General features: G+C 49.8%; 1 protein-coding gene across 5 annotated transcripts in view; it reads right to left on the bottom strand.

Annotated features, from left to right (window-relative positions):
- HIVEP3 (HIVEP zinc finger 3) overlaps positions 1 to 27,721 on the bottom strand; it is a 482,443-nt gene that overhangs the window by 91,331 nt on the left and 363,391 nt on the right. For all 5 annotated transcript variants that reach the window (XM_070610044.1, XM_070610048.1, XM_070610046.1 and 2 more), the window contains one exon: positions 4,019 to 4,214. The gene's annotated coding sequence lies outside the window, so the exon portion shown is untranslated. The remainder of the gene's footprint in view (positions 1 to 4,018; positions 4,215 to 27,721) is intronic.

Genomic DNA, 27,721 nt, shown 5'->3' with positions numbered 1-27,721 from the left:
GTTCTTCAAATGTGAAGTGAGAATTTTATTCTAAAAATATTGTTTAACTCCTATTGAAACTGTTATAGAAAAGGGACCGGCACATGCCAACATGTTCTATGGCACATTGTAACACACTGAGTACCGCCAACGGGTGTGGCCAGCTTAACTTGGTCCATGCAGACCATATCAGACCATAGCCTTGATAGATCTTGGACTTCAGTATTGAAACATGTCTAGAAAGACGAAGCTCTTTACTGGGCATCTTTACATTGTTTAAATTTGGGACTACATACACTTATTCAAAACCACACAAACAGGTAGATTCTAAAGCTTGCATGATATGAGAACGCGTGACGTGGGCTATCATGAAGATGTCATAAATGATGTGTGCTTCCTGTCTGAGGGGTGTAAGAAGACGGAATTCAAGCAGTTGTTTGACACTGTCAGGACGCAAACCAGAATGCCTTCCTCCTTCTTCCCAAATGTCCACATAACACCGAAGTGAAGACAAGACCGTCGTGGGAGGCAAGGTCAACTGCTAGAAATCTGTCACCTTCACATCTTCTTCTTGATATGGTTTAGAATTTTCTTAATGCTGTGCCACCAAGCCAAACAAAACAAAGACGGAAAAGCAACACCGGATGTTACCGCTGATCCAGTGAATACAACAATCGTCTCGAACAGAGGCCAGCAAACTTCTCCTAGAGAGGGCCAAATAGTTAATATTTTGGGCTTTGTGGGACAGACGGTCTCCGTCACAACTACTCAACTCTGCCATTAGAGTGGGACAGCAGCCATAGATAACGCAGAAACAAACGGCATGGCTGTGTTCCAATAAAGTTTTATTTATAAAAATCAGGCGGCAGGCAGGGGGAGGCCCACAGGCAGACCCTCCATCCAGACCCTGGGATTTCAATGCTTTTAGACATCAAAGCAGAGTCATTGCTTTGAGAGTCATTGATAGACTTCTGTAATAAACAGAGGTTAAAAATTTGAACTTAAAGGGCCCAGCCCCATGGCCAAGTGGTCAAAGTTCCACGTGCTCTGGTTCGGCGGCCTGTTTTCACGAGTTCGGACACTGGGTGCAGACCTACTCCACCTGTCAGCCATGCTGTGGTGGTGGCCCACATGCAGAGTGGAGGAGGACTGGCACAGATGTTAGCTCAGGGACAATCTTCCTCACACACACACACACACACACACACACAAAGTTGAACTTAAAAAGCAAATGTGTATTTATAAACTACCACTTTAACCTGTTGTATATATTGGCATTCCATGTAGGATTTGACTTTTAAAAAATGATTTTTAAGACTATAAAAGTTTGAAAACTACTAGCAGAGAGCTTTGCTGCTAAGAAAATGCCTTCATATCCATTTCAAATCAGGTTCACCCTATAGTCACTTATTGAGAAATCGCTTTTATTTTGGAGAGAGCCCCAGTCCTGGTCCCTACTAAAGGGGAGCTACAACTCCACCTCTCCCTGCCCTCAGACAATTCCAAACACAGCCACTCCCAAGCCTCAGATGGTGTCATTGGGACTCCCCAGCACAGTCTGCAATGCCATCCAAGGCTGGCTCACAGCTGGCTCCTGCCTGGCACACCTGCCTGCCTGGGCCTGAGCCCTCCACCTTGTTCGGATTGCAGCCTCTGCGCTGGTGGCTGGGGGAAGCTACGCCAGCAGTGGGCCACGAGCGCCCGGACACTCCAGAAGCACTGAGTCAGCACCTCATTAATCACAGATACTTTTATTCCCCAGGGAGAGCTCGGGAAGGGGCGGGGACGAGAATTCTGCTGGAACTGACAGCTCATTTCCCTCTGGGCCAGCCCCATCCTCTACAGATTCTTCCGGGCAGCTGGAAGAGCCCACATGGACAAAAAGAGAGTTGGGGAGTGAAGGAGGGGAGGACAAACGCCGGGCCTGGGGGGGATTCCCTATCCGCACGTCCATGACAGTTCCCCCAGAGCTTGGCTCGCCTCCCTCAGAGGTTACTATTTCCGGCCCAGTTCAAATATCTACTGCACATCTAGCTGAAGAAATCCAGACCCCGCCCTGAAACTGCCAGTGGAGGAGACCCATAAACGGCCTACCATGACCTGTGCAGAAGGAAACAAATGCTAAATTGAAGCACCAGTGTCCCAGGATGCCAAGGAAGGGGGGCCCATTCATTACGGCGCTGTTGGTTCCTATTACAAAGGAAGAAGGCTCATCCTTGGAGCTGTTACTCCCTTTCTTAGGGACACATCCTGATAGAGAAGAAAGTGTTGGGTCTTTTGTAGCCATAGGCTCTGTCCCTTACTAGCTGAGTGACTGTCTTTAAATTACTGAACCTCTCTGTGCTGTTTCCATACCTTTACACGAGGGGCACTAGAACCAGCCTCACTGGGGTTTCTGCAGGACTGAGCCTCGTCTGTAAAGTCCCAGGCCCCACATGCAGTGTCCATCTCTTTACTGTGCCCTGACTCTTAGGAACTCATACACTGGGACCAGATGGCAGAGCACAGCAGACATGTCATGGCTGCCCCTGGGAGGGCAGAGTGGCAGCCACCTGCCTGCACAGGCCGGAAGGGCTACTCACGTGTGGGGAGCCCCTGCTCTGTGTCCAGGCACACTCTAGGGCCTTGCCTACATCTTCACAGCAGCCCTGGGAGGCAGGTGCCACTACTTTCCATTTCACAAGTGAGAAGGAAGAGGCAGCGAGACTGAGCAACTTGCCTGCTAAGCCAGTAAATGCCGGCGCTGGGATGTGAACACAGGAGGATCCAGGGCCTCCCCTAGGGACACCACCTCAGACATCCCCCCTCAGAACGAGGCTCAAGCGCTCAGGCCTTCTTCCGCAGAGTCCAAGGGGTGAGTCCTCCACCTCCGCTGGGGAACTCTGGCCATGGTCTGGATCCAGGGGGCCCGCATGGTGTGGCTGAGCTATGGGCAGAGGCCCGGGCCCAGCCGCCCCACATTCAGGTGGCTCCAGCGATGCCATGTCTGAGGGCTGCCGAGGCCCCATCCTCCTCTCTGGACGTGAGAAAACCTCCGCTTGGAAGGAAGGGAACGAGGCTCTGTCGCGGCACAGCACACCAGGCTGGGAAGCGACCCGGCACTCACAGCTGAGCCCACGGACCCGACGCAGGACGAGCATCACCAGAGCCCCAGGAAAGAGGTCCGAGCACCTAGGCCTTGGCTGTATCAGAATCAGAATCCAGATTCCTGTGTCCTCGACTCCGGAGAGTCTGATGTCTGAGAGCAAGGGTGTGCGGGAATCTGCCTTTTTTTTTTTTTGACCAGGCACCCTCTCCTCCATCCCCCTGGGTGATTCTCATACACTCCACAGCCAGACAAAAGAGCCAAAGACATATTCCCGACCCAAAGAGCTTCTAACATCACACATCTAACCTGAACAACGAGCTGACCTTCTAACATGAAACCATAACACAGACCTGAAGAGCAACAAAAACCCCTTATATATATATATATACACACACATGTCTACCAATGCTGGGCCCCTCCCCAGGACAACTCAGTCAGTACCTCTGGAAGTGGGCCCCCACTAATGGAATTTTTAAAAACTTTCCAGGTGATTCTAATGTGCAGCCAGGTCTGAGAACCACACGTCTTTTCAAGTCTTCACAACAGGGAGGCCCCTAGAGAGACGCCGCCCTGGGGCTCTTCAGGCCAGAGCCTCCTTGTGGGGAGGGCAGAGAGGCGGGTGGAGCTCTGTAAAGCAGGAGGACACAGCGGGGCTGGCGAGTGGGAGGCTGTGGTCCCTTGAGAGGAGTTCCTGCCAGGGAGAGGATGGAAACAGGAACTGGGAGGAGATGACTGCATCTCGGAGGAGATAGCGTGAGGGCAGTGAGAGTGCTGGCACTCAAAGTCTCTAGTCCTGGCCAAGGATGTCCCGAGGACTCCCAGCTTCCACAGAGGCTCAAGGGAGGCACTAATAATGCTACATTTTAAAGAGGAAGAATACTAGCAAGCTCAGGCAAGAAAGACCAAAATGGCGCCCACAGCAAGCATATATAGTGACAGCCCATTTCTTACCTGTGCTGAAGGCACCACTTTCGATGACCAAAACTAAAACGCTGTTCTCTTTGGAAACCAGCGTTCATGTCCACTCCTGCTGCAGCTGCCCTCTCACGCTCTGCTCTTCCCTATGGAAGGGAGAGCTTGCCTGGCCAGCGTCGCTTGAGGCTTCTCCATGAACTAGGTCGAGGATGCTGGGTTTGCGCCTTGAATCCTGCAGGGGATGGTTGAAAAACACGGTCAAAGAGTGTGGTTGGTCAACCTTTTTAGACACAGAATAATCCCCTCCAGCTCTTCCCAAGATGCTTGTCTGGGTGTGGGGCCAGATCCCCATGTCCCCCTAGGGAGTTGGTGTGGCCTGGTGGCCCTGGCGCCCACCATGTTCTACCTTGCACCTGGCAGCTAACTTCTTTGAGCCTCTATTGACCAGGAAGCAGGCAGAACTCTAAGACGGCCCTCCAGGTTTCCTGCCTCTCTGGTGTACACCTTCTGCATAATCCCCAGGACTGTGGGTACAAAGGATTTTAATCCTATGATTAGGTTACGTTCTAGGGTACAGTTGACCTTAAAATAGGGAGATTATTCTGTGGGCTCGACCTAATCAAGAAAGCCCTTTAAAAGCAGAGTTTTCTCTGGCTGGTCACAGAAGAGGAAGTGATAGAGATTAGAAACAGGAGAAACATTTGACCTGCGCTCGCTGCCTTGCAGCAGGAGAGGCTGTGTGAGAGGACCTGAAGGCAGCCTCCGTGAGTCGAGAACAGCTCCCTCGCTGACAACCAGCAAGAAAACAGGACCTCAGTCCTACAACCATGGGACCTGGGCTCCATTAACAACCTGAATGAACCTGGAAAAGCAGAATTTTCCCCAGAGCCCCAGACGAGAACTCAGCCTCCAGAGACCTTGACTTCAGCCCTGAGCAGAGAATCTGGCCACTCGGTCCCAGACTTCTAACCTATAGAACTGAGAGCTAACAAATGAGTGTCTTTTAAGCCACTAAGATCGAGGCAATTTGTTACACGGCAAAAGAAAACTAATACGACCTGCAAAAGTGACTCATATCCAGGCATGAGTGAGAATTATTACCATAACAGACATCAGAGTACGTAACGTCCCCAAATCACTAAACAAAACAGCATTCAGGTTCAGGCCAGGAGCTCGACAACGATCATGATGAAAGGACCAGTGAGTGAGCATCAGTTTTTAATAATCAAGTCGCCTGGCTGTTGTAAAGTTCAAGTAAGACGATCCAGAGGAAAGTGCTTTATGATCTAGAAAGTCTGGGCTGTCTTAGCCAAGCATGGCATGGTGCGTCACATCCACGCTGCCCTCTTGGGACTAGACTCTGGTTTGTCTGCTGGAGGCAGATGAGATGTGGCTCCTAGGGCCGGGACACCTGGGTTCCAGGCCCGGCCTTCTGCTCATTACCTCTGCGGCTTTGGAAAGTTGCTTAGCCTTGCTGTGCCTGAAAAGGGGGGCTAAGAATGGCAGGGATCTCCCGAGGTTTAATGATCCGGCACATGCTAAGGGTCTTGACCAATGTCTGGCATGTGGTATGGCTCATATAATCACTATGGACATTATGGACGTTATCTCAGAGTGGACCCAGGAATCTAGGTCTGGAGTAACCTGTACACAGGCCAGGGGCATTGTCACCTTCCTTCTCTTGGGCACCATGGTTTTTATTGACATAGCGTTGGAATAGTTAGTGTTTTGGCAATGACATCTCACTGCTGATTCCTACAGAGCAGTACAGGTAAGCGAAGCCCCTCAGCCGTCCCCTCCCTGCCACACCTGCTGCTATTAAACCCAGCCACCCTGCCTGCACTCCAGAGCAGTGTGACTGAATTTGCTCAGTGGCTCCTGCCTAGCATTTCCTGATTCTGTTGTCCAAACCATCCAAACTTTTCACCACTCTGAGGTTTTCCATCATCCCCAGATCTGACCTCACGCCCTCCAGTAGATCTCAATTATTAATAAAAACAGCCCAGTGGCCTAGTGGTTAAGGTCGGCTCGCTTTGCTTCAGTGGCCTGGGTTCGAGGGTTCGGATCTCAGCACGGATATACACACCGCTCATCAGGCCACACTGTGGTGGCGTCCCACATACAAATAGAGGAAGATTGCCACAGACATTAGCTCAGGGCCAATCTTCCTCACCAAAAAAACAAAAACAAGCCAACAAAAAACCCAGCTGTACTCACCGTGCATACGGACTCTGGGAACCTTAAAGTCCTGGTAGACTGTGAGTACCGTGGGCGGGGTCAGTCTGACTCATTCCCTCACCCCTAAAGCTTGGTGTGGTGTCTCACACAGAGTCGGTGTAGAACAATTCTCTTCAGAACCTGATTCAGTTGTTCATTCATTTAACAAATGTGCATTCAGCACTTATTTGGGGTCAGGCCTGCTGTAGGTAGGTGCTGGGACAAAAGACAGCAAAGTTTCAGCCCCTACCTTCTGGGGGATCGCAGTTGGGGGTAGGGGGGAGCAAGGAAGCAAAGGAATGCATTGCAGTGTTGCTGGTTCTAAGTTACTACATGGTGCGGGCATAAAGAAAAGAGTAGTCAATTCTGATGGTGCCTGACATGTGTGAGAGAAGAGGAGGCTATTTCAAACAAAAGGAGCAGTGTCAATAGACAGGAGCTCCCAAACGGGCCGAATGTTCAAGAAATTGCATGCTGTCCATATGGCTGCACGAAAGGGGCAGCGACAGCTCATGAGGGAAGAGTTGGCCAGGGGATGAATTCGGTATATGAAATAGCCCGGACTTGATCTGGCAGCGGAGTCAGGTCACTGAGTCATTTTAATCAGTGAGGTAACACAGTCAGGACGAGGGGTGTGGCTCCAGAGATGACAGGATCCGGTAGAAGGAGTGAGCCACTGCTCTCCCACCCACCAGTGAGGCCAACATCACTGAACGCCACTCCTGCCTCCAGCAGCAGGTGGGAGAGCTGGGCAGACACACCTGCATCTGGGATACCAGGCAGTGGTGCACACAACCGAGGTTCTACACGGCAAACTGAGCCTGTGTTCACCCCCTCTCCCCCAAACACCACTGAAGTCAAAAGAGAAATGTACAATTAAGAGCCGATCCATAGCAGCACCAGCTGGCCAGCAAGTCTGAGGAAAAGCAGACGAGTGGGAGTGACAGAGAAACTAATCAGAGCTAAGCCGGCCTCACCCAACATGGGCAGGGAGAGGCCCACCTGCCAAACCCTGGAGAAGCTCCCTCGGAGGCCGTGGAGGCGGGCAGGGCAAGCTGCATGGAATTCCTGAAATCCAAGGGTGAGAAGTGGATCCTTCAGGTTTCCAAAGAGACCAGAGTCGGGGGAGAGGGGAACAGAAACCATCTACCTAGACACCTTTGCGTCTTCGTTAGCACTGCTTTCTTCTTCCAGGAGACTCTAACCCCAGCAAAGGGCTTGATGGTTCGTTACAGAAACATCCTGAAGGATCCATCAGCTCTTCAATTAATAGCTGGTGCTCTAAGATTCTTTGAATCTCCTGCCTTGCCTCAAAATTCCTCCTCACTGTTTCCACCACTCCCAGACCCTTGTCGTCCTTACACAATCCTAATGAAGCCCCAGGGCAACACAACCGCCTTAACGGAAACTTCCAGTCCTTAGCAAACTCTGACCTTGCCTCCCTCCTCCGGACATGCCAAGGCTCCGTGGAGGTGACATTCCCCTTTACCCAGGTGAGCAATACACTCAGCTTTGTCTCTGATGGTCTCCACAAAAATTTTGAGAATCAAATTGACATTGGACTTGACATCCGCGTCATTAACTGCTAGAGGGCAACAGAGCGAAGACCACAGAGCTCTGAGGAAGAAGGCTTACACCCCTGAGATCCGTTACTCAGCCGAGTCTCAAAGTCAAAGAGAGAAGCACTAAAAATAGCAGGCCGCCCACTTATCTCTTAAAGGAGTTACTCAAGGAATCACTCCAACAAAATAAAAACTGTATCAGAATAAGTAATTCAAGAAAGGGCAAGACAGGAGGCACAGGAAACAATGATGAACAAGAGTAGAAAAACGTACACTCAAGTCTAAACGAACTTTGATAATAATGGTCTCCTCTTGTTGGGAATTAAATACCATTTAGTTCTTGATGTTAATGGAGAAGTATGGGTGTTTATTTTTTATTTAAGGGTAACCATTTCTAGAAGGAAAATAACATACAGACCTTTTAAACCACTGTGTGTGGGGCAGAGGGGCAGAGCCAAGAACATTCAATTAATTCGGGCAAGAGTTAGGAAAAGGAAACTAAACAGGAAAGAAAAAAGTATCATAAACAAAAGAGGTAAAATAAGAAGAGAAGAGTAAGACCAAACACGTCAATAAATACAAGAATGTGAATAAATTCAATTATTCTATTTTCAGACAAGAGATTAGGCTGGGTTTAAAAAAAAAAACAAAAACCAGCCATATGCTGTTTGGAAGCGACACATTTAAAACAAATTAACAAAAAGAAATGTTGAAATCAAAGAAGTGGTAAAAAGCTATACCAAGCAAAATGGTGACCAAAAGAATGCAGGAAAGTCAATATTAATATCAGACAAAAATGAAAAAATGTTAAATAGAATAAAATGGGGCATTTTACATTGCTAACAGGTCTATTTCTCTAAGAAGACACAAAAATCACAAATCTTTACCTTCACCCTGAACAAGAGAACCGTAAAGTCTATAAACTAATACATTCTTAGAACCACGAGATGGCAAGAAAAAAAAAAAAAGAACAGTAAACATCTTGGGCATATCACTCAAAATTTGATAATACAAGTAACCTCCAAAGAAAACTATGAGAGGATTTGAAGATAGTTAGTAAGCTTAACTTCATATATACTCAAAAAACAGTGAAAACACCTTTTTCTCAAATGCCCTTGCACTAGACCACAAGAAAAATCTCCATTGCCAACGTGTATACCGCAGCAACAGAATTAGAAATTAACAAGTAGCAAAAAATAAAAAAGTAAACTAGGCACATGACAATCTAAAAATGCTTTTCTGAACAACTTTTGAGTCAGAGGGCAGAAAAACTGAAATTGTAGAGTATTTCTAAAGGTACACCATCGAGAACCCTCCTTTTAAAAATCTGTGGAATGTAACTGAGGCTGCATTTAGAGGAAAATTCAAACTTACATGCTTTCATGATAAAATGAGAAAGATTAAAACTAAATGAATTGTCTAACCCGAGAAGCTGAAAAAGAATAAAATGAACCAAAATAATCTAGAAGGAAGAAATGAATAAAATTGAAAACGAAAACAAATGAACGAGAAAAGAACAGCAATGACAATAAAAAAAAAAAAAGCCCCGAACTGGTTCTCTGAGATCAAGAAAATGGGCAAACGGCTTGTTAATCTGACCAGCAGCAAGAGAGATCACAAATAAGTGATCAGAAAGGCAGTGTAAACATGTACAGGAATATTTTTTAAAATTTAAGAGAATTTGATAGATAACGATGTCAATGAATTGGAAAATTGATGACTTCCAGAAAATTATAAATTGTAAAACTGAAGATGAGGGAGAAAACCTGAATAGACCAATAACCACAGAAGACTCCAAAAAGGCTACAAAGATGGAATTCCAAATTAGAATCTGGGATTGCCTATTGTTTTGTGGGTGTTTATTACATATTACCCACATATTACCCGATTAAAGAAAGAACGGATCATTCAAATAAGAGAGCTGTGACAACTGGCTGGCTGTCTATTCATTCAACAGATGCTTATTAAGTGCCTGTGAAGTGTCAGCACCATTGTGGGCACTGGAGCTTCAGCAATGAATAAAACAGAAAAGGCCCCCTGCCTCTGTGGAGCTGAGGGTCTAGTCAGGGGAGATGCGCGGTGAAAAAACAAGCAGGTAAAATAAACGGTATGGCCACAAAAGGGACACAGAGTGAGGGAGGAAGGTGAATTCTATTTTAAACAGAGTGCGTGCACCACACTCACACAGAAATTTATTTGGATTAAAGCTATAAACAAAACATACATGCAAATCTATGAAAATACCAGGACTATTAAATATTTGTATAATTTACTGTCGGAAAATAACCTTCAAACCCTGAACTGGACCTTGAGTTCTCAAAATATTAATAAATTTCACTATATAAAAATACTAAGCACTATATATAACAAAAGTCCCCATTGATGGTTAGAAAACAAACGACAGATTAGATAAAAATATTTGGAACATATAAAAAAAAGGGTCAATATCTGTAATATGTAATAAGCACCCACAAAACAATAAGAAAAGACACATAGCTAATGAAATGAAGAGAGGAAAGTGACAGATCATTATTCAAGAAATGAAAATGTCTAATAAAATGTGCAAAGATGCTTGGCCTCATTAACAATTAAAGAACATATGTTAAAAATCAGTATCACCTTTCCTCTATTTGATGGACAAAGAAGAAAATGATTGCTACCACCCAGTGTTGGAGAGAAGGAGTGGGCAAAATTTATGTTGACTCAGCAGCTTCACAAATGCACACATACAAATACACATCATCTTACACACACACACACACACACAGATGCACACACATGAGCACTACAGCACCATTTCAAACAGTGAACATGGAAGTAACCTTAATATCCATCAGCAGGGAATTGGTTTAATAAGTAAATGACGATAAATCCACCCAATGGAATAGTAATGGGACAATAACTTTTCTTAATTAAAAATAACTATACACTCCTCCCAATCATAGAGATTCATCGTGACTTTATGTGTCGAATGGGGGTTCAGCCCTTCTCATGGGTGATCCTCCTTACTGCTCACGGCCTGCAGCATGGAAAGCACCACTGTGAACCCCATTTCCCACAGGAGACTCAGTGAGGCTGAGACCCCACAGGTGGTGAGCTGAACTTTGGTCTGTCTGACTCCGGAGCCTGCACACTTAGCTGCTATGCACACTTCCTCTCAATGGGATGGTGTGAAAAAGGGGAAAAGCAACATGACAGACACACATATATCTGCAGCTGTGAAAGCTACAAAGGACGTGGAGGAGAAACCCGGGGACTGCAGAGCAGGTGGGGTGTGCAGCATGCATTTGATTCTTTATGTATTCCTATACTGTTCTTTTTTTTTTTTTTTTTACAAGAAGCATTAATCACTTTTATAATTTAAAATGCTATAAAAATGTCTTCTTTTTAGAAAACAGCTGAACAGAGAAGGCCCACCAGGGCAAGAGGGGCCCAATTGCAAGGTGGCGCCCACCCGGGGCAGGAAGGACCAGGGCCAGCTCCTCTGCAGGCCCCACCCAAAACCACAGGGAGGGAGGCCCTTCCTCTCCTCTCCCCACCCTCCCTGTGGAAGCAAAGCCTCACAGCAGGGCCTCTGCTGGCAGGTGGAGGGCGCCCCACATCCGGCCTGGGCACTGGGGGCTGGCATCGCTGCAGGGGAAGTTCAGCGGATGAAGGGTTAAAGAAAAACCCCAGATGTCTCACTGGGTCACGACACAGCCGCTTTCCAAGTGCTGGCAGGCAAGCCAGGGGGCTTTGGGCTCCAGCCTTTTGCCTCACACTCTGAGGCCAGAGAAGGTGGCTAAGCTGGCTCGGAGGCCCCAGCCGCCCTCCTGACACGCTGCCCGTCCCTCCACTGTGAACAGGACGTCTGCCATGGGACGAGCACATGGAGAAGCTGAGTTTGATCTGCCTGGGGCAGGGAACTGTGGGACAAATCTTTCTACCTTTATTTTTATTCCTGCTACCATGGTCTGTGAATCAATAAGGAAACATGAAAATCCCAGACCCTGGGACACACATATGGCAGAATTACATGGAACAATCTCAGTGGATAGCGCTGGGCTACTTAGCAATTGGGAGGGGAAATAGGAGGAATTCTTGGCAGGCCTCCTTCACTCAACACCAGGGAAGTAGCACAGGATAGCACAGAGTTAGCGCTGACCTCAGAAGAACTTGGGTTCAGATCCTGGTTTCACCCATTAATAGCTGTGTGACCTCGGCTGAATTACTTCACCTCTCTGAGCCTCACTTTCCTCATGAGTTAAAAATGAAGACCATCACCTCTCCTTGGCTTGTTGTGTGGCTCAGATGAGATGAAGTGTGTGAGAGATCTAGCATGGAGCCAGCGTACAGGAGGCACTCAGTAAATGCCCGTGCCTTCTTCAGTTATGGTGGGAGATCTTCCAAGTCGCCCCGTCTTGATCAGTCTCTCCTCCTTCTGGCTCCTGTTTTGGGGTTGGCTCTGTGAGGTTTCCTGCCTCCTTCCCTGTGGTCAGGCTTCTGGCTCTCCCTTTCCTGGGGTGCTCAGCTTTGCTTCAGACACCTGCACTTCGGTCTGAGAACGCTGTGCCTGCATCGGGGGGCCCAGAGGCTGCTTCTGGAAGCTCTCTGGGGCCTGGCCGTGTCCTCCAAAGGAGAGGCTGCTCCCTCCCATGGAGGAGTGTGGTGTCCCAGACCAGGAGGTGAGCAGAGAGAAAGGCCGTGGAGCTCAGAGCCTTCGATATGGCCAAGACACGCTTTGGAAACACCTGGGAAATGTCTCCTAGGAAAAGTGGGTTTTTAAAAATAGAGGATGGCGATACCTTTCCATTTGCATGGAGGACAGAAAAAGAAGAACCTCAAGGCAGTAATAGCCGGTCCCATAGACTCTATCTTGGGATCAGGCAGAAGAAATATTCCTGGTTTTCAGGCCCTACAGGGAAGGGGGGCTGCTGAATGGCTCACGGCAGTGCCCAGCCCGGGAGGCTGGGAGATCGAAAGAGCGGCAGGAAGCAGGTGCTGACGGGACTCCCGGGCGGCACACAAGGGCGAGGGGCTGAGAGGTGCCAGGGCTCAGATGACGGGGCGAGGACTCGCTTCCTGCCATGCCAGGCCACACCTTGTGGCCGCCCTCTCTTGCCTGAAGGCCCACCCGATTGGCCCTCACTCGAGGTCCAGCTGCATGCAGCTGAGTGGGCTTCAAGGAGACACTCCCTGTCACTGGGCTGCCCTCCAGGGGCCAAAGTTGAAGGAGACCTGGCCCCTGCCTCAGAGTGTTCTAGATTTAGAGGGAAGATGGGCCCAGAAATCAGTGATGACAGCCCTTTCTGCCAAGGAGCCCAGAATTCGGGCTGCCTCCTCCCAAGAAAGCTTGTAACATCTCCCCAGGTTGTGGAGACAGAAGGGAGGAAACCAGCATTTGCTGAGCGCCTACCACGTGCCAATGCTGTCCCTGTATTATCTCACTGTCACACCAATGCTACAGCTAGGGGAACAGAGGATTAGAGAACAGAGAAGTGGACAGCCTTGCACAGCAGGAGAACCCCGGGCATTAGACAAAACCAGCACCACGAGTCTCTCTGCCCGTGTGGCCTGAGGCAAGTCATTCAACACTTCAAGCCTCAGTTTCCTCACCTCTAAAATGGGAGCAATTGTGCCAATCCCAGGTCTGTGTAAGAATTAAATAACACAGAGCTGAATTTCCAAAGAATGGCCTTCTCTCTCTTCGTCTTTGGGTTATTTCTGATCATTTAGCTTTACTTATATTTACGATAATGTTGTCTTCTAAAATAAGAAGATTCCAGATCGCATAACAGGACTGCTGCAACTTCTTCCCAGGGAGCACATGGAAAAAGAGAAGCAGGTTGAGACCCCGGGAGACCCTGGGTACCGCAGAGCCTCCGCCACTGGCCCCCGGGGAAGGGGAGTGACGAAGGCCCGTGAGGAGGTTGCGAAACGGGATGTGTGTTTGGAAGGAACACTGTTCTCTACCCCCACAACGGCCGCCTCCTTAGCCAAGAGGGGGGCCTGGTGACCCAGGGCCCTCCAGGGACCCAGCCGAGCTCCTGGTCTACACTCCAACCTGCCCCTACCCCGGCCCAGTGCTGCCCCCGGCCCTCCCCCCACCCCGCCCAGTTTGGAGTCACAGTTGGGCAGAAAAGGCAGTGCCAAAGGAAATGGTTTGCTTCAGAGCCCTCTGGGTCTGCTCTGCTGTTCTTCCTTTTTTTGGACTTTGTGGCTGTTTGAGTGGGTACCTTTTTCCATAGAAAGTTTCCATTGCATCAGCTATTCACGTTGTCACCACCTATATGTAGGCTGTTTCGAATCGGTGAACCGAATCAGGCCCTGAGGGGCACTTCACAACTTACAGGGGGTGAGGACAGAGCCAGACAGCCCCACCAGTCTGGGTTGTCTGCCAGTGGGAGGAACACCCTGGGCCTAGCAGGGCCACCTTCTGTCTGCTTGGTCCCTTTGGGAAGCCATTTTTAGAGTGGACCTTAAGAGCATAGGCTCCTGGGTTCGAATCCTGCCTCCTCCACGTCATAGCTGTGTGGCCAGCGGCAGGTCATTCACCTAACATCCCTGGGCCTCAGTGAACTCGTTGGTAAAATGGGAATAACCATAGCACCTATTTGGCTGGCTTTGGGGGAGACTCCAGCAGTTAATCCCCATAAAGCACTTTTCCGTCACCCATGCTGAGTGCCCAGTGCCCACTCCGTCCTCTGGACCAACACACAATAGCATCTCACTGCCTTCCTGAGCTCATCCTCTCCATAAGGCCGGATAAACCGTCCTGACACCCAGTTCTCACCACGCCCCTCCCTGGGCCAAATCCGTCAGTAGCTCCCCCTGGAGAGTAGAGTTTACATTTGGGATCTCCCTCACAAATATGCCAGGCTGCCTCTGACATCAGCGCTCCCCTAGAAAACCCCGCTCCTGCCAAACTAGCATGCTCAGAGTTCTCCTGCCTTCCTGAGGTTCTCTCTGTCCAGAATGCTCTTCTCCGTTTCACTGTGGCCAAGTCCAACCACATCCGCCCACGTGCACCGGCTCATGTGCCACCTCCGCCACGAAGCCCTCCACGCCCTACCCTCTCTGGCCAGAAATGATCTCTCATTTACAGCATTTGGTCTCTTTATTGTGGCATTTACCTTCCCTACCCTATATGTGGGATATAATCTTACAAATGCCGGCTGGCATCACAGACAAACCGCACGATCTTTGAGGACAGGATTGGGATGGGTGTGATTCATCTCTGTATCACTCACAGAGCCTTGAACATAATTGGCAACAATAAATGAGTGAAGAAACACTGAGTTCTCTCAGTTTACTACCTCTGGGTGACAGGGGAAAATATCTGTAGGTGTGTCGGTGAAGATGAATCAACATCCTGACAGCATCCACATGCTCTTCTTGGTGCTTCTGGAGGGAGTCAGCGGACCAGGGTGTCAGCCAGGGACTAGGACCTCAAGAGGTACACAGCACCCCCCCTCCCCCGAGCCCAGGCTCCACTGCTGAGTCCCAGGTGAGCAGCCACAGCCCAGGGTCAGACGCTCAGTCTCAGCAGAGGGGTCTTGAAAGTCATTCAAGGCATCCTGAGATGGCCAGGAGCCACTGCTGACCTCTCCCTCTCCTGCGTTCCCCACAATGCCATATGTCGCCAGGTCCTCAGTGAATTGGCTCTGTAAGCATCTCTCAAGCCTTTTACCTCCTCTCCAACCCCCTGCCCAGGTCCACTCTTCCTGCTGTGTGGTGTGGCATTTCTGCATCACAGAACAAGCACGCCTCACGGTGTTCCCTGACCACTTCCGATGCTTGCTGACCGCCATTGGCATCCAGATTCCTCAGCCTGTTCCCCATATGGCCACTGTGACCTTCCAGCCTTACCATCTCCCGACAGCCTCCCTCACCCCTTGCCTTTCAACTACCTGGTAATACTGGACACGCCACCTTCTTCACAGCCTCCAAACCCTTGCTCACACCGTCCCCACTCTCAGGAAGGTCCTCCCTCCCTTCTCTGCCAGGTGACCTCCTGCCCATCCTTTGAAAGCTCAGCTCTGGCAATCCCTCTTTCTGCCCCAGTCCCACTGTTGCTCCAGGGACCCGGCTGGAACCCCCTTCTCTCGTGCTCCCGACCCTCCTGCCCATCTGACCACACTATGATCGTCATCCTCCCGCCTGTGCGTCTTCCCTGCAGACAGCAGGCGCCTTCGGGGCAAGAACAACCTGTACTGTCTGTGTACCTACAGCGCTCAGCACGGTGCTTGGCATGCGGGATGAACGAGTGATGAATAACAATGAACAGACACGCCACCACCGGCCTGCCTTCCAGGGTGTGGCCCCTGATGTCACCGCATTCAGGAACTTGCTTTCCAGGACGGGCAACAGGTGATTTTGCCAAAGGGGCTGGTCTGAGGTCCACCTAGACCGAAGGGTTTTCCCAGGGGACCTGCCATCTCTGTGCTGCAGTCCTGGAACCGCAAACAGTCTGATCCTTGCCTCTGTGGTGGCTGTGAGGCCTCCGAACCTGGAGATGGGCCGAGGCTTTGGCGGGGCAGGAGGAGGGGAATCTGAAGGGCGTCCACCTCTGGCCGCTTGGAACCAAGACCTTCCACGCTGTCACCTTCCTCCTGCCCACGCTGCTCACCCTCTGCCCACTGTGCCCGCCTTCCTATCCCCTTACCCGTCCCCGGGGCCCCCCTCCGGATTCTCTACCAGGCTGCCTCTACCTCCCGTTCTTTAAATAGCTTTGCCCCCAGAACTAGGGGGCAGGATGGGGGGTGGTGGGAGGTGGGCAGCACAGGGTGGGACCCCAGCTCTGCCATTATCCAGGCATGTGACCGAGAACAAATCATGCTTCCCTCCAAGCCTCAGTTTCCCCTTCTGTCAAACCAAAGAGCAAACAAGCTCAACTCTAAGGACCCCTTCAGTCCTAACTCCTTGTCTAGGAGTTGATTTATTTCCCAGACAGAATAATTCTTTCCCGTTAAAGCAAAACAAACAAACAGAGAGAACCACATGTCTTTCTCTGCTCCTCCTGAAAGCCAGGACGGGTCTCCAACTCTGGAAATATGCTCGACGCCCTTTTGATCCTTGAAGGAATGCCCTCAAAGGGCGGCAATTTCTCTGTCCTTATAAGCCAGGGATTTAAAACATCCTTGTGCACCTGTTCTTTTTTCCTATTTTAACAATTGGGTGAAAGAGGTCTTTCTCACTCTCATTTTACAGATCAAGTCAGGCTCAGGGAGGCAAGTGGCTTGTTAGAGTCCCCAGGCTAGTGTGTGGGAGAGGGGGAACTGGCCTCCAGGACACATGCCACTGCTGCCTGGTGCTCAGCCCAGCAGCTGGCCTCACCAGCAGCCAGGTGGGACACACGTCTCCCTGTGCATTTGCACGAGCTTTCTTCACACACGCAGAAACACCAGGCAGGTTCAAGCGCGCAAAGCCGCAGTCAGCTGCGGGCAGGAGAGGCCCAATTCCTAGAAGCCAGGCTCCTTCCAGGCCCCACATTCCAGAGAAGAGGCAACACTGACAGCTGGACTTTGTCCACGCAGAGAAGCCTTTATGTCTGAACATTCCAGCCCCTTCTGCCATCACAGGCCTCCCAGCCTTGGAACCCAGTCCAGGGCAACAGAAGCTCTGCCCCCAAGACAGGTCAATGCCTTCTTCCTCCTCTGAGACTCCCAGTGAAGGCTGGCTGCATGTGATCTGACCACCAGACAGCGAGGGAGAGAAGTTGAGGGCCCAGAGTCCTAGAAGAGAAGGAGCCAGGGCTGCAATTCCAGGCCCGTCTTCCACTCTGGCTCTCCCAGCTGGTAACCACGGCCTTGTACTGTTACTTTAAGGATACACTGGTCCTGTCTTCCAAATTATACTGTAAACTCTTTAACGGAGGCCCCACAGTAGGACCTCCACATACATTTGTACAGTGCACAACCTGTACAACCATTCACAGCTCATGACTTCCGACCATCCCCTGCATAGTATTTATCACCATTGTAATTAAAGAACTAATGTGTAATGACTTATTCTCTTCTCACAGAATATAAATTCTCAGGGGAGGATCAGGCTCTGTTTGTCTTATTCCTCAATTGGAGCTCAGCTCCTAGCATAGTATTAACGTAGAAAAGGCGTTCAATAAATATGTGTTGGAGTAACAAACTCATCTGGGTACTCGCTCATGCACTTAATCTCAAGAAGAGTGGACTTGCCCTCGAGTTGAAGGGGAGAGAGCTGTGTTCTGGTCCCAGCCCTACCACTGGTTCCCATGTGCCCTTGAGTAAGTCATTTCCACTCTCTAGGCCTCAGTTTTCCTATCTATAAAATGGAGTGTGGGTTTGGCCTTTCCGTACCACCTTTGCACGACACCAATGGTGTATACCTCCTTAAATTTTGCACACCGCGCACCTCACTTGCCTCACTCATGTCCCAGCCCGGCTTTTCCATGTTTTCTCCAGGTGTCATCCAGGTGGAGGTGTAGGGGAGTGCTCAGGAAAGCGAGAGGAGAAGGCTCCCAGGCAGGGTGGTGACATTTGCCATGGCTGGGAGAAGAGCTGTCTCTCCCGGACTGCATCTCTGGAAGAGGGAAGTGACACTAACAGTGCGTGACACCCGCTGCAGACAGCAGTACTGTCAAAGGCCTTTGACACCAACCTGCTTACCTCCAGCCTGCACTTGGGGACAGAGGGAAGAGGTCTGCCCAAGGTCAGAGTCACCAGGTGCCACAGCCAGGACCACAGCCAGCACAGAGCATGGCTCCTGCAAGTCTGGGGCACAACCAGTTTCCACTAGCAGAATCCACTCATTCCTCACCTAGGTCTTGGCAGTTCCCTGGAGAGTGGCCCTGTCCCTCCTCTTGTGGGGCTGGTTGGTGGATGGGCACGGGGGGAGGGGCAGCAGCAAGCTGGTGCTTAAAACACAGACAATGCAAGGTCCACAGGGACGGACACCCCAGGAGCGACACAAAGTGTCAGAGGAAGGAGGAGTTACTGAGGGGGACAAGACAGGGTGTCATGAAGAACTGGGGGGCTTAGGGGCAGAGACGGGGGTGGCATTCTAGGCTCGAGATAGCATCGGCACAGTGTGGCTGCAGGAGACCCTGCTCAGGGCTCTAAAGAGCTGGGTGCTTACTGAGAGGATGGTCACTCTCCCACGTGGCCAGCGAGGTGGCTGGCAGGGAACCTGTGCCCAGCGTGAGGCAATAGCAACGAGGAGACCTCAGGAAAACAAAAGAACACATCTGCAACTTGCCTCTCTGAGAACCTCTCCCCTGTGCTCTCAGCCTCCCTGGTGGCCAGCCTCCTGCAGCCATGGCACATTACCACTGAACTTGGTGGCTTAAAACAACATGAAGGTCTTATCCTAGGGTTCTGGAAGTCAGAGGTCCCAAATGGGTCTCACTGGGCTATAATCAAGGCACCCACACGGCTCCTTTCTTCTGGAGGCTCGAGGAAGCATCCATTTCCTCGCCTTTTCCAGCTTCTAGGGGCCGCCTGCATTCCTCGGCGCATGGCCCCTTCCTCCATCTGCAAAGCCAGCCATGGCGGTGGAGCCTTCCTCATGTCACGCCGCCAACACCCACCCTCCTGCCTCCCCTTCCACATTTAGAGGCCCTTGAGATTTCACTGGGCTCAAGGGATGATCCAGGATAATCTTCTTTTAAAGTCAGCTGATTAGCAACTATAATTCTATCTGCAACCTTAATTCCCCCTAGCCATGTAAAGTACCCATTTCACAGGTTCTAGGAATGAGGATGCAGACATCTCTCAGAGGCCGTTAATCTCTCTACCACGCTGCATGGAACACATCTCCCCTAAAAACAGCTTCAGGAGAGCGGCAGCCCCGGCAGAGACAGAGAGAGAGGCAGGGGTGGTGGGGTGCACGGGAGGGAGGCAGGCAGACACCCCCACCCCAGCAGTGGCAGCTTCCCGGCTGCCTGCCTAGCGTGCATCATCCTTGAGAAACTCATCATGTTTCCACACTGAACCAGGCACGTGCAGTTTCCACAGTGACTGCAGGAGCAGGAGCAGAGCCAGAAATAACCCCGCCGCGATGGAAAACATCCCTTCCTCGGTGCTCCACTCGCTCTCTCCTCCTCGCTCTCCCCATCACCGTGGCACCGTGGGCACAGGAGTTTCCGGCAGGTTCTAGTTTGGAGGACTTTCCAGGGCTTGGCTGTGACCCCGGGAGTGCGCCTCCTGCAGCCTGGCTCTGGGCAGGAGAAACACAGGTGCGTGGATTTGCCCTCAGGCATCTGACTGCGGGGCTGGGCCGGGCACCCTCACCCCCGCCTCACCGCCCCTGAGCTGCAGGTCCCTACAGCATCCCAGTCTTTCCTTCTCCGCCTTCTTGCCACCAAACACTGGGACCCGCTGGGTACTACCCCTTTGCACCTGAAGCCCATGACACTCTGATCTTGCCCCCTCCTCGGGCCTCTGGAATGTGACGAGACCCTGCCCTGTGACAGCCGGCCCGCAGAGGGAAGTGGCCAGAGGCCACTCGCACAAGCCCAGCTGTTACCCCCCACCCCCGCCTTTGCCCTGCCTGCCGCCTGCTCTTGTCCCAGCCCTGGGAGTCCCATCTGGGAAGCTCAGTCTGAACTCCGCCTCCTCCCAAAGCCCCTCACCCCCGAGGGAGTTTTCCTCTTAGAACAAGATCTCACTCCCTGTAGGGGCTAAAAAATGGGCAGAAATATATAGACCGACAAATGGCCAGGCCTCACCGTCCACATCACTCACTCCTGTGACATGGCGTCTCTAGGGCCTGGGAGATCTCCGCCGTGACGGGTTAATTTCTCGTGTTTTACGTCCTGGTCCGTCAAAGGAAAACCAGAGCTGACACACCGACATGCCAGGCCCTGCGCCGAGTATTTGCATGCGCTAGTTTATTCAATCCTCACCTCAACTCAATGATTACCACACCCATTTTACATGGAAGAAAGTGAGACTCAGAGAAGGGAAATGACGTGCCCAAGCTCACACAGCCAGAAAGTGGTAGAGCCCAGACTGAACCCCAAGATGCCCGACTCTGGAGCTGAAGCCGTAGGCGGCATGTTACTTTGGTGGGTGGGCGAAGGAGGCACACAGGCGACCCCTGCTAAATGCTAAACGAGATGTTTCCAATGTTTCTTCTGGAAAGCCCTGAGCCGCTCAAGGCATCTCCAGTGTTGTCTCTTTGCATGTATTAGGATTCAGCGTAAGATTTTATTTGGGCTAAAAAAAAAAAAAAAAAAAATATATATGAGGAGTAGGGGAGGCGCCATTATCAGGAAAGTCTGGAAATTGCTGACTGTCGCCACACCCATCCTTGCACTGATGACAAGCTTGAGGCTCAGACACCGAAGTGACCAGCAGAAAGGCAAGGCCTCCGATACTGAATCCAGAGAGCTCTGCGTGTTTCCCCTGCTCCTTGAAGGAACAAGCATCTCCTCTGCCCTCAGCCCTTCGCGCCACGTGGTGCGGAGTTTAGAATCAGATGTGGCGTGGGGCCCGGCTCCCGCTGTCACAGCGCTGCATACTCGACAGCCTGGCAGCGCCAGCCCCGGAGTCTGCGTTTCCTCGTCTGTGAAGCAGGGCCTGCGAGGATGAACCAGAGTGGGCACAGACAGGCCGAGTGTCAGTCAGGAGCACTACATCGTGATCACGGATAACCGTGCCGGGCCCTGAGCCGCTGTGACGGGAGATGGAAAGAGCCTATATTTAGAATCAAAAGCTTCAACCAACGCCCCGGCTTTGATGTTCACCACTACGTGCCTTGAGCCACCCACTTGACTTCTTTGAGTCTTACTCTTGGAGATAAAAATGTCTCCGTCAGGGGTTGGTATGAGTTTGAAATGCGGTAACACATGGAAATGTTGGCAAGATCAGCAACCCCTGGGTGGTGGAATCCCAGGCCCCACCCTGTCCCACTGTCTGATTCTATAGCTGTGGGCAGTACCCAGGAATCTGCATTTTCCCCAACCCCCCAGCCCCCCTCATCATTCCATTGCAGGTAGACAACAGGCTACACTTTGAGAAATCATTCTAGAAAGTGCTCAATATGTGTTTGTCAAATAGACGAATCCTTGAACATCTGTTGAGCTGCACATGGCTGCTGGAAGACACAGGCCGGAGGAAATAAGTAATTTTCTCCAAATACTCTTCCTGTGAAGTCCAAATTACGGGAACCCGCTTGGGGCTTCTAGGACTGGGAGGATGATGTAATAACAGCCCCCTTGCCTGAGGAGCAGAGCGTGAGCTCTTCCTGTCAGGCGGGGACAGACCTGGCTGGAGGGTCATGCCCAGGGGCTCAGGGTCAAACCGAGGGAGGGACGTTCCAGGGAGCCCCCTGGGGACTCGTTCCAGACCCTGTTCTCTTCAGCATCTTCATGCAGACAGGAAAGAAAGAACTGAAAATATGCTCATTAAATCTGCATCTGGCACCCAATTTGGCAGGGTTGCCAACATTCTGTAAGACTAGAATTAAATTAGCAAATTGGAAGTAAAATGATTTTAAGCAGACATGATGGAATTCATCATGGCCAGGTGGAAGCTAGTGGGGGAAGGGACCCAGGAAAGCCCACAGGCCCCGAGGGTGGGAAAGCCTGGCCGTGGAAACAGAAAAGGAACACATCGATGAGCAGACCTGACCCCAGTGATAATATCCACCCTCGGAATGTGCGGGTGACAAAGACAGATGGTCCCACACTGCAAGGTGGTGAGAAGTTCCTTCTGGGAGGCAAGAGGCGGGGCTGACAACAAACAGCGAAGGATGGCAGCCATTTAAAAGGGACCAAGAGGAACGGACCCAGGGAACGGCTGGGAAATGAGACAGGGTGGGGTCTCCAGACCAGGACAGGCACTCGGGTGGTGCACACAGTGCCCAGGGCTGTAATGGCATTGCATGTTTATTGAGCTTGTGGTCCGAGGGAATCACTGGGATGGACACAGAGGGGACAGGGGGTGGCACAGAGTCTATGGAGGGAGAAGAAGCATTAATTGGGCACTTACTAAGCATCAGGCACTGTATTAGATGCTTGTCAAGTATTATCTCGTTTAATCTTCTCAGTAATCCTGTACTGTAGAGATTAATATTCCTCGCTCTTCATTTTCTTGGGTTTTCTTGTTTATTTTCTTTGTTTAAAAATAAATTTTTTAAAAAATACAGAAGTATTTATAGTACAATGTGGACAAGCCCCCTTCGCCCTCCCAAATTCTCCTCTCCAGACGAAATGACCGTGAATGCTTCCCTGGGATGTTCTCATGAGCACAGAAACATGTCTACCTGTGTAGGCACATATAGAATTGCTTAACTTTTTCTGAATAAAAATGAGATCAGTTTAAACATATCACACAGAAACCTTTTTCCAGTTAAGAATATGTTGTAAATGTCCTCCAATGTCACGACCTGTAAATTCACCTGTTTCTTTTTAAATGGCCACAAACTATTCCATGGTACAAATGCACTTTCTTTTTTTTTAAGCATTGCCACTGCTGGACGGTTGAGGTCATTTCCAATTTCTCTCTACTGCAGACAATAGTGTAAGGGAGCACCCTTGTACATAGATATCTTTCTGTACATGTGTTTTTCTAAAGCTGGGGAATTGCTGGATCAAAGCAGGCATGTGCATTTATAATTTTCTTTCTTTTTTGTTTTTTCGTAGGTTTGATTTTTTGTGTGTTTGAGGAAGATTGGCCCTGAGCTAACATCTGTTGCCAATCTTCCTCTTTTTTTTTTCTCCCCAAAGCCCCAGTACATAGCTGTATATTCTAGTTGTAAGTCGTTCTAGCTCTTCTCTGTGGGATGCCATCACAGCATGGCTTGAAGAGTGGTGCGTAGGTCTGCACCCAGGATCCGAACTGGGAGACCCCAGGCTGCTGAAGCAGAGCGTGCAAACTTAACCACTATGCCACTGGGCCCGCCCCTATAATTTTCACTGATACCAACTTAGACTTGCAGGTCCCCTTGACCCTTGCCAGCACTAGATCTTCTCTATTTTTTATTTTTTCTATTTTTGCCATCTATAATCATTTTAATTTATAACCCTTTGTCTTTTAGTAGCTAGAGCTTTAGTCATATGTTAATGGGCCATTTTCACATCTGGGAACTACCTGTTTATAGCTTTTGCACACTTTTTAAAACTTGGCTTTTTTTGTTAGTTAATGGAATTCTCAGAAAGAATAATAAAACACGTAGCTTTCTATGCACCAGGCACTGTTGAGGGCTCCCCCTGAGCTGCACAGCACTAGTGAAAACCCTCAGAGGGAGGCAGTAGATCAGGCCCTGCTTACAGCCGAGGAAAGAGACGCCTGAAGACTCCAAATGGCGTCTGTGGTCACACATGTCAGAGGACAGACAGGCCAGAGTCCAAGGGACTAGCGAACCAACCGCTTCATCCTCACGAGATGTTTTCGAAGCTCCCCCCTCCTCCCATCTCTGCAAGTTGCAGAGAAAGAAAACTCCCTCCTTAAATTGTCCCTCTTTCTGTTATTTACCCTCTACTGTATTTGTGGCATCTTTAAGAGCGCATTGTTCTTATAAGCCAGGTAAGGAAAGAGAAGTTCGGTTTCTGACGAGGCAATCACAAAAAAGAATTGGAGCCTGTACCTTAGATGGGGCATCCACAGCTCAGGGGCCTGCCTGGAGGAGCGAGGAGCAGGATCTGGTGGGGGCAGGATGCATGCATGGGGACGTCAGGGAATGTGGGGGCTGAGGGGGGCCCAGGCTCTGAGGGGCTCTCAGGACAGGCAGGCGGTTTACAGGACTCTCCCCGGGGCACCATGGCATGGGGAAGGCTTGGACCAGGGAGTAGGGTGAAGCTCAGCCCAGCTGGAAATCGTCATCAATCAAAGGGCATTCTCACCCAACCAGGCGTGTCCACTGAGTGGATGCACCGATCAGTAATGATGCAAGTCTTTCGGGGTGACAAATACACTTGTGTGTATGGGAGGGCCAGGAGCTCCCTTGTGCAAAGGCCACACTTGACAAAAGCAGAATTTTGGCCTTCAGTGGTATGTTTTCATGAGGTTCTCTTTTAGCTCCCAAACACCAATGTTGCATGTGGGTTTTGGGTTAGGGACCCACCACCGAGTTGTCACATGGTCACCCTCACTCAGTGAGCGCACACAATACTTCTGTCTCCCATGAACACAACACACAGGGGAGGGGGAAGGATCATTTGCATGCAATTTGCCACTTTCTTCTGAGAAGAAAGAAATTAAGTTAACAAAAATAAGAAAAATGTGGCAAACTGACGTGCTGAAACTAACATGCAGAAACAAATTTTAAGTAGCAATTTAGCATTCATTTTGTTTTTTTCTGCTTTGACCTCAGATAGCTTTAATGTTTCCCAGAATGTTTCTCTATGGAGCTCTAGTCAGCTAGCCTTATATATACATACATAAATATATATTCCTTATACATATAGTCCACATATGTGTATATATATATATTTTTCCTTATACATTCATATATATATGAGTTCTCTGATCAAACTTGGAGAGCTGCACACAATATCCACCTCTACACATCTACACATACACACACACTCTCTCTCTCTCTCTCTCCCACATACACATTTTTGGAGATTTCCAGTGCACTGTTGCATATTAAAGGCTCAGAAGCCCTGCAGTATAAGGACCTCATGCACTTGGCTACAGCACTTTTATTTTCCTCCTGTAACGCCTCTTTCCATCCCACAGCACGTGATCTACAGAACACACCATGGGAAATTCTAGGCTTCGTTATTTTACAAGATCAGAGCCTGCTTAAAATAAAGAGCCTGTATTGGGGCGGCTCTCCTCCTCTTTCAAATATGAAATGCCTTCTGATGGACCCGTGATGACCATGGCTTCCTGTCCACCTCAGACAAGGGGGTTAGAGCCACAGCTAAAGTCATCTCAACATATTTTGCCTCCCCTGTATTGCGGGGCGACACAAAATGCCCACATGCCAAGGTGACATGTGGCCACAAGCCCTGTGGAAACGGTTAGGAGGCCGGTCTCCAGGCAGGCTGAGCTGTGTCGCTCGGTGGTTGCACGGTGAGCCTGGACCAATTGCTTGCTCCGGGCTCAGTGGCTTTCAGCCGGAGGGTCCTCAGAGACTCAGTTAAGCCAGCCCCCTGGTTTTGTGAATGGGGAATCAAGGCCAAAAGGGACCAAATCTCAGAATCCCTTGACCCCGGTCCCTTTTCTTCGTTCCAGGAGACACCCCTCCCTGGCCCTAAATGCTTTCTACCGTAAAAGAAAACCAGATCACTGACAACGCCTTTCCAGTTCTCTGATTCTGTTCTCACGGCCTCGCGCACCCCTTCACAGCCATTAGTCACTACGATTCCTGTAGTCGCGGGATACAGCCCTACAAATCAAACTGGGTTTCCGTCCATCTGCCATGGCATCAAGTGAAAATGCGTTGGTGAACTTTTATCACACCTAAAGGGCATACTCGGCATAGCCTAAAATATAGGTTATATGGTGTATACTAGAAATTCACTTGGGGACAGTCTCCCAGGGAGTTACCTCCAAGAGAACATTCCTCCTCCAGGTTACAGGCATTGGCTTACGATTTTGCTCCTTCTCACACAGGCAACTCTAGTAGCACACTTGGGGTGACTAGAGGCAGCAGGGGTTCAATTACTTAATCACCATTGTGGCTTTCCTAAGTAACCTTGAGGAGGCCAACTAGTTGGAGTGCATGTGGATTTATTCATTTATTTTCAAACACACTTTTCACTTTGGAATAATCTTATATTGACAGAAAAGTCTCAATATAGAACAGAGTTCCTCTATACCCTTCACCCAGCTTCCTTTAATGTTAAGATCTGACATAACCAACGTGCATTTGTCAAAACTATGAAATGGACATTGGTACCTTGCTATGAACTAAACTACAGACTATTCGGATTTCACCAGTTTTTCCACTAACGTCCGTTTTCTGTTCCAGGATCCAATTCAGGACCCCTCATTGCATTTAGTCCTCATCTCTTTGTCTATGGATTTATTTTTGTTTTCAAGAAATAGATACCATCCATTATTGCACGCAAAGTGGTACACCGGGTGCCCAGCCACCCTGTAAGGAGAAAGACAGCATCTGATGAGCAGCAGAGTCTGCGTTTGAGGGTCCACTCTGCCCCTCACTTGGGATACAGTCCTGGGCTTGTCACTCCACATATAGAGTTCTCAGATTCCACATCTGCAACATGGAGACGATACCTCCTACCTGGTTAGAGGGCTGATCAAGACACTCCATGTGGACAGGCGTTTCGCAGGCATTAAGCCAAGTTCACACAGAGCCCCATCCAGGTCACTGTTACTATTATTAACGTTGGTGTAATGATGGTCATGAATTAGACTCAATATCCTGTATCGAAAGTAGGACAGCCCAGAATCTGAGCTGCCTGGCTGAGCTGATCATTTCAGCTTCCTATGAGATCTTTCCACAGACCCCACCTGTACCCCATAGAGAAAGAAAATTCTGTTCAAATGAGCCTATTCAGTTCTACACTCCCTTCATGGCTCTGCTCAAATGTCACCTTATCAGCGATAACTTCCTGACCACCCTACATACAAGAGCCCCCTGAATCCCGCCCTGGGATGCCTTGCTGGTTTATAAGCTCCAGGACAGCACTGGCTGTTGTCTGCTTTGGTCACTGCTGGATGTGCCTAGAACAGTGCCTGACACTTGGTAAGTGTTCAACAGATATTTGGTAAATGAATGACTGAAGGCTCAGCTTTACTCTGCAATCTCTTGCCTCCATCCTGATAACGTGAAAACAGACCCTTCCCAATGCAACACACAGTTGAATTCAAACAAGAGAAAAGCTATTCAGGAAGCAGGTGGCTTTGAACCTTCTGGGTTTTTCTTTAAGAAAAAAAAAAGGGAGTAACATCCTTCTTCGAATTTAATTTAATGCCATTAATGTCCCTTCACCTGCCTCCTCTCCCATGAGCAGCTCCGCCAGTTGGAAACCACAGTCTCTTCCTGGTTCAGAGCCTGTCTGCTGGCCCCTCTCCACAATCAATTC

The sequence above is a fragment of the Equus przewalskii genome, chromosome 2 (genome assembly GCF_037783145.1).
Source record: "Equus przewalskii isolate Varuska chromosome 2, EquPr2, whole genome shotgun sequence".
NCBI classification, from domain to species: Eukaryota; Metazoa; Chordata; class Mammalia; order Perissodactyla; family Equidae; genus Equus; species Equus przewalskii.
Note: the sequence above shows the minus strand (reverse complement) of the source record. Positions and strands in the feature narration are given on the sequence as shown.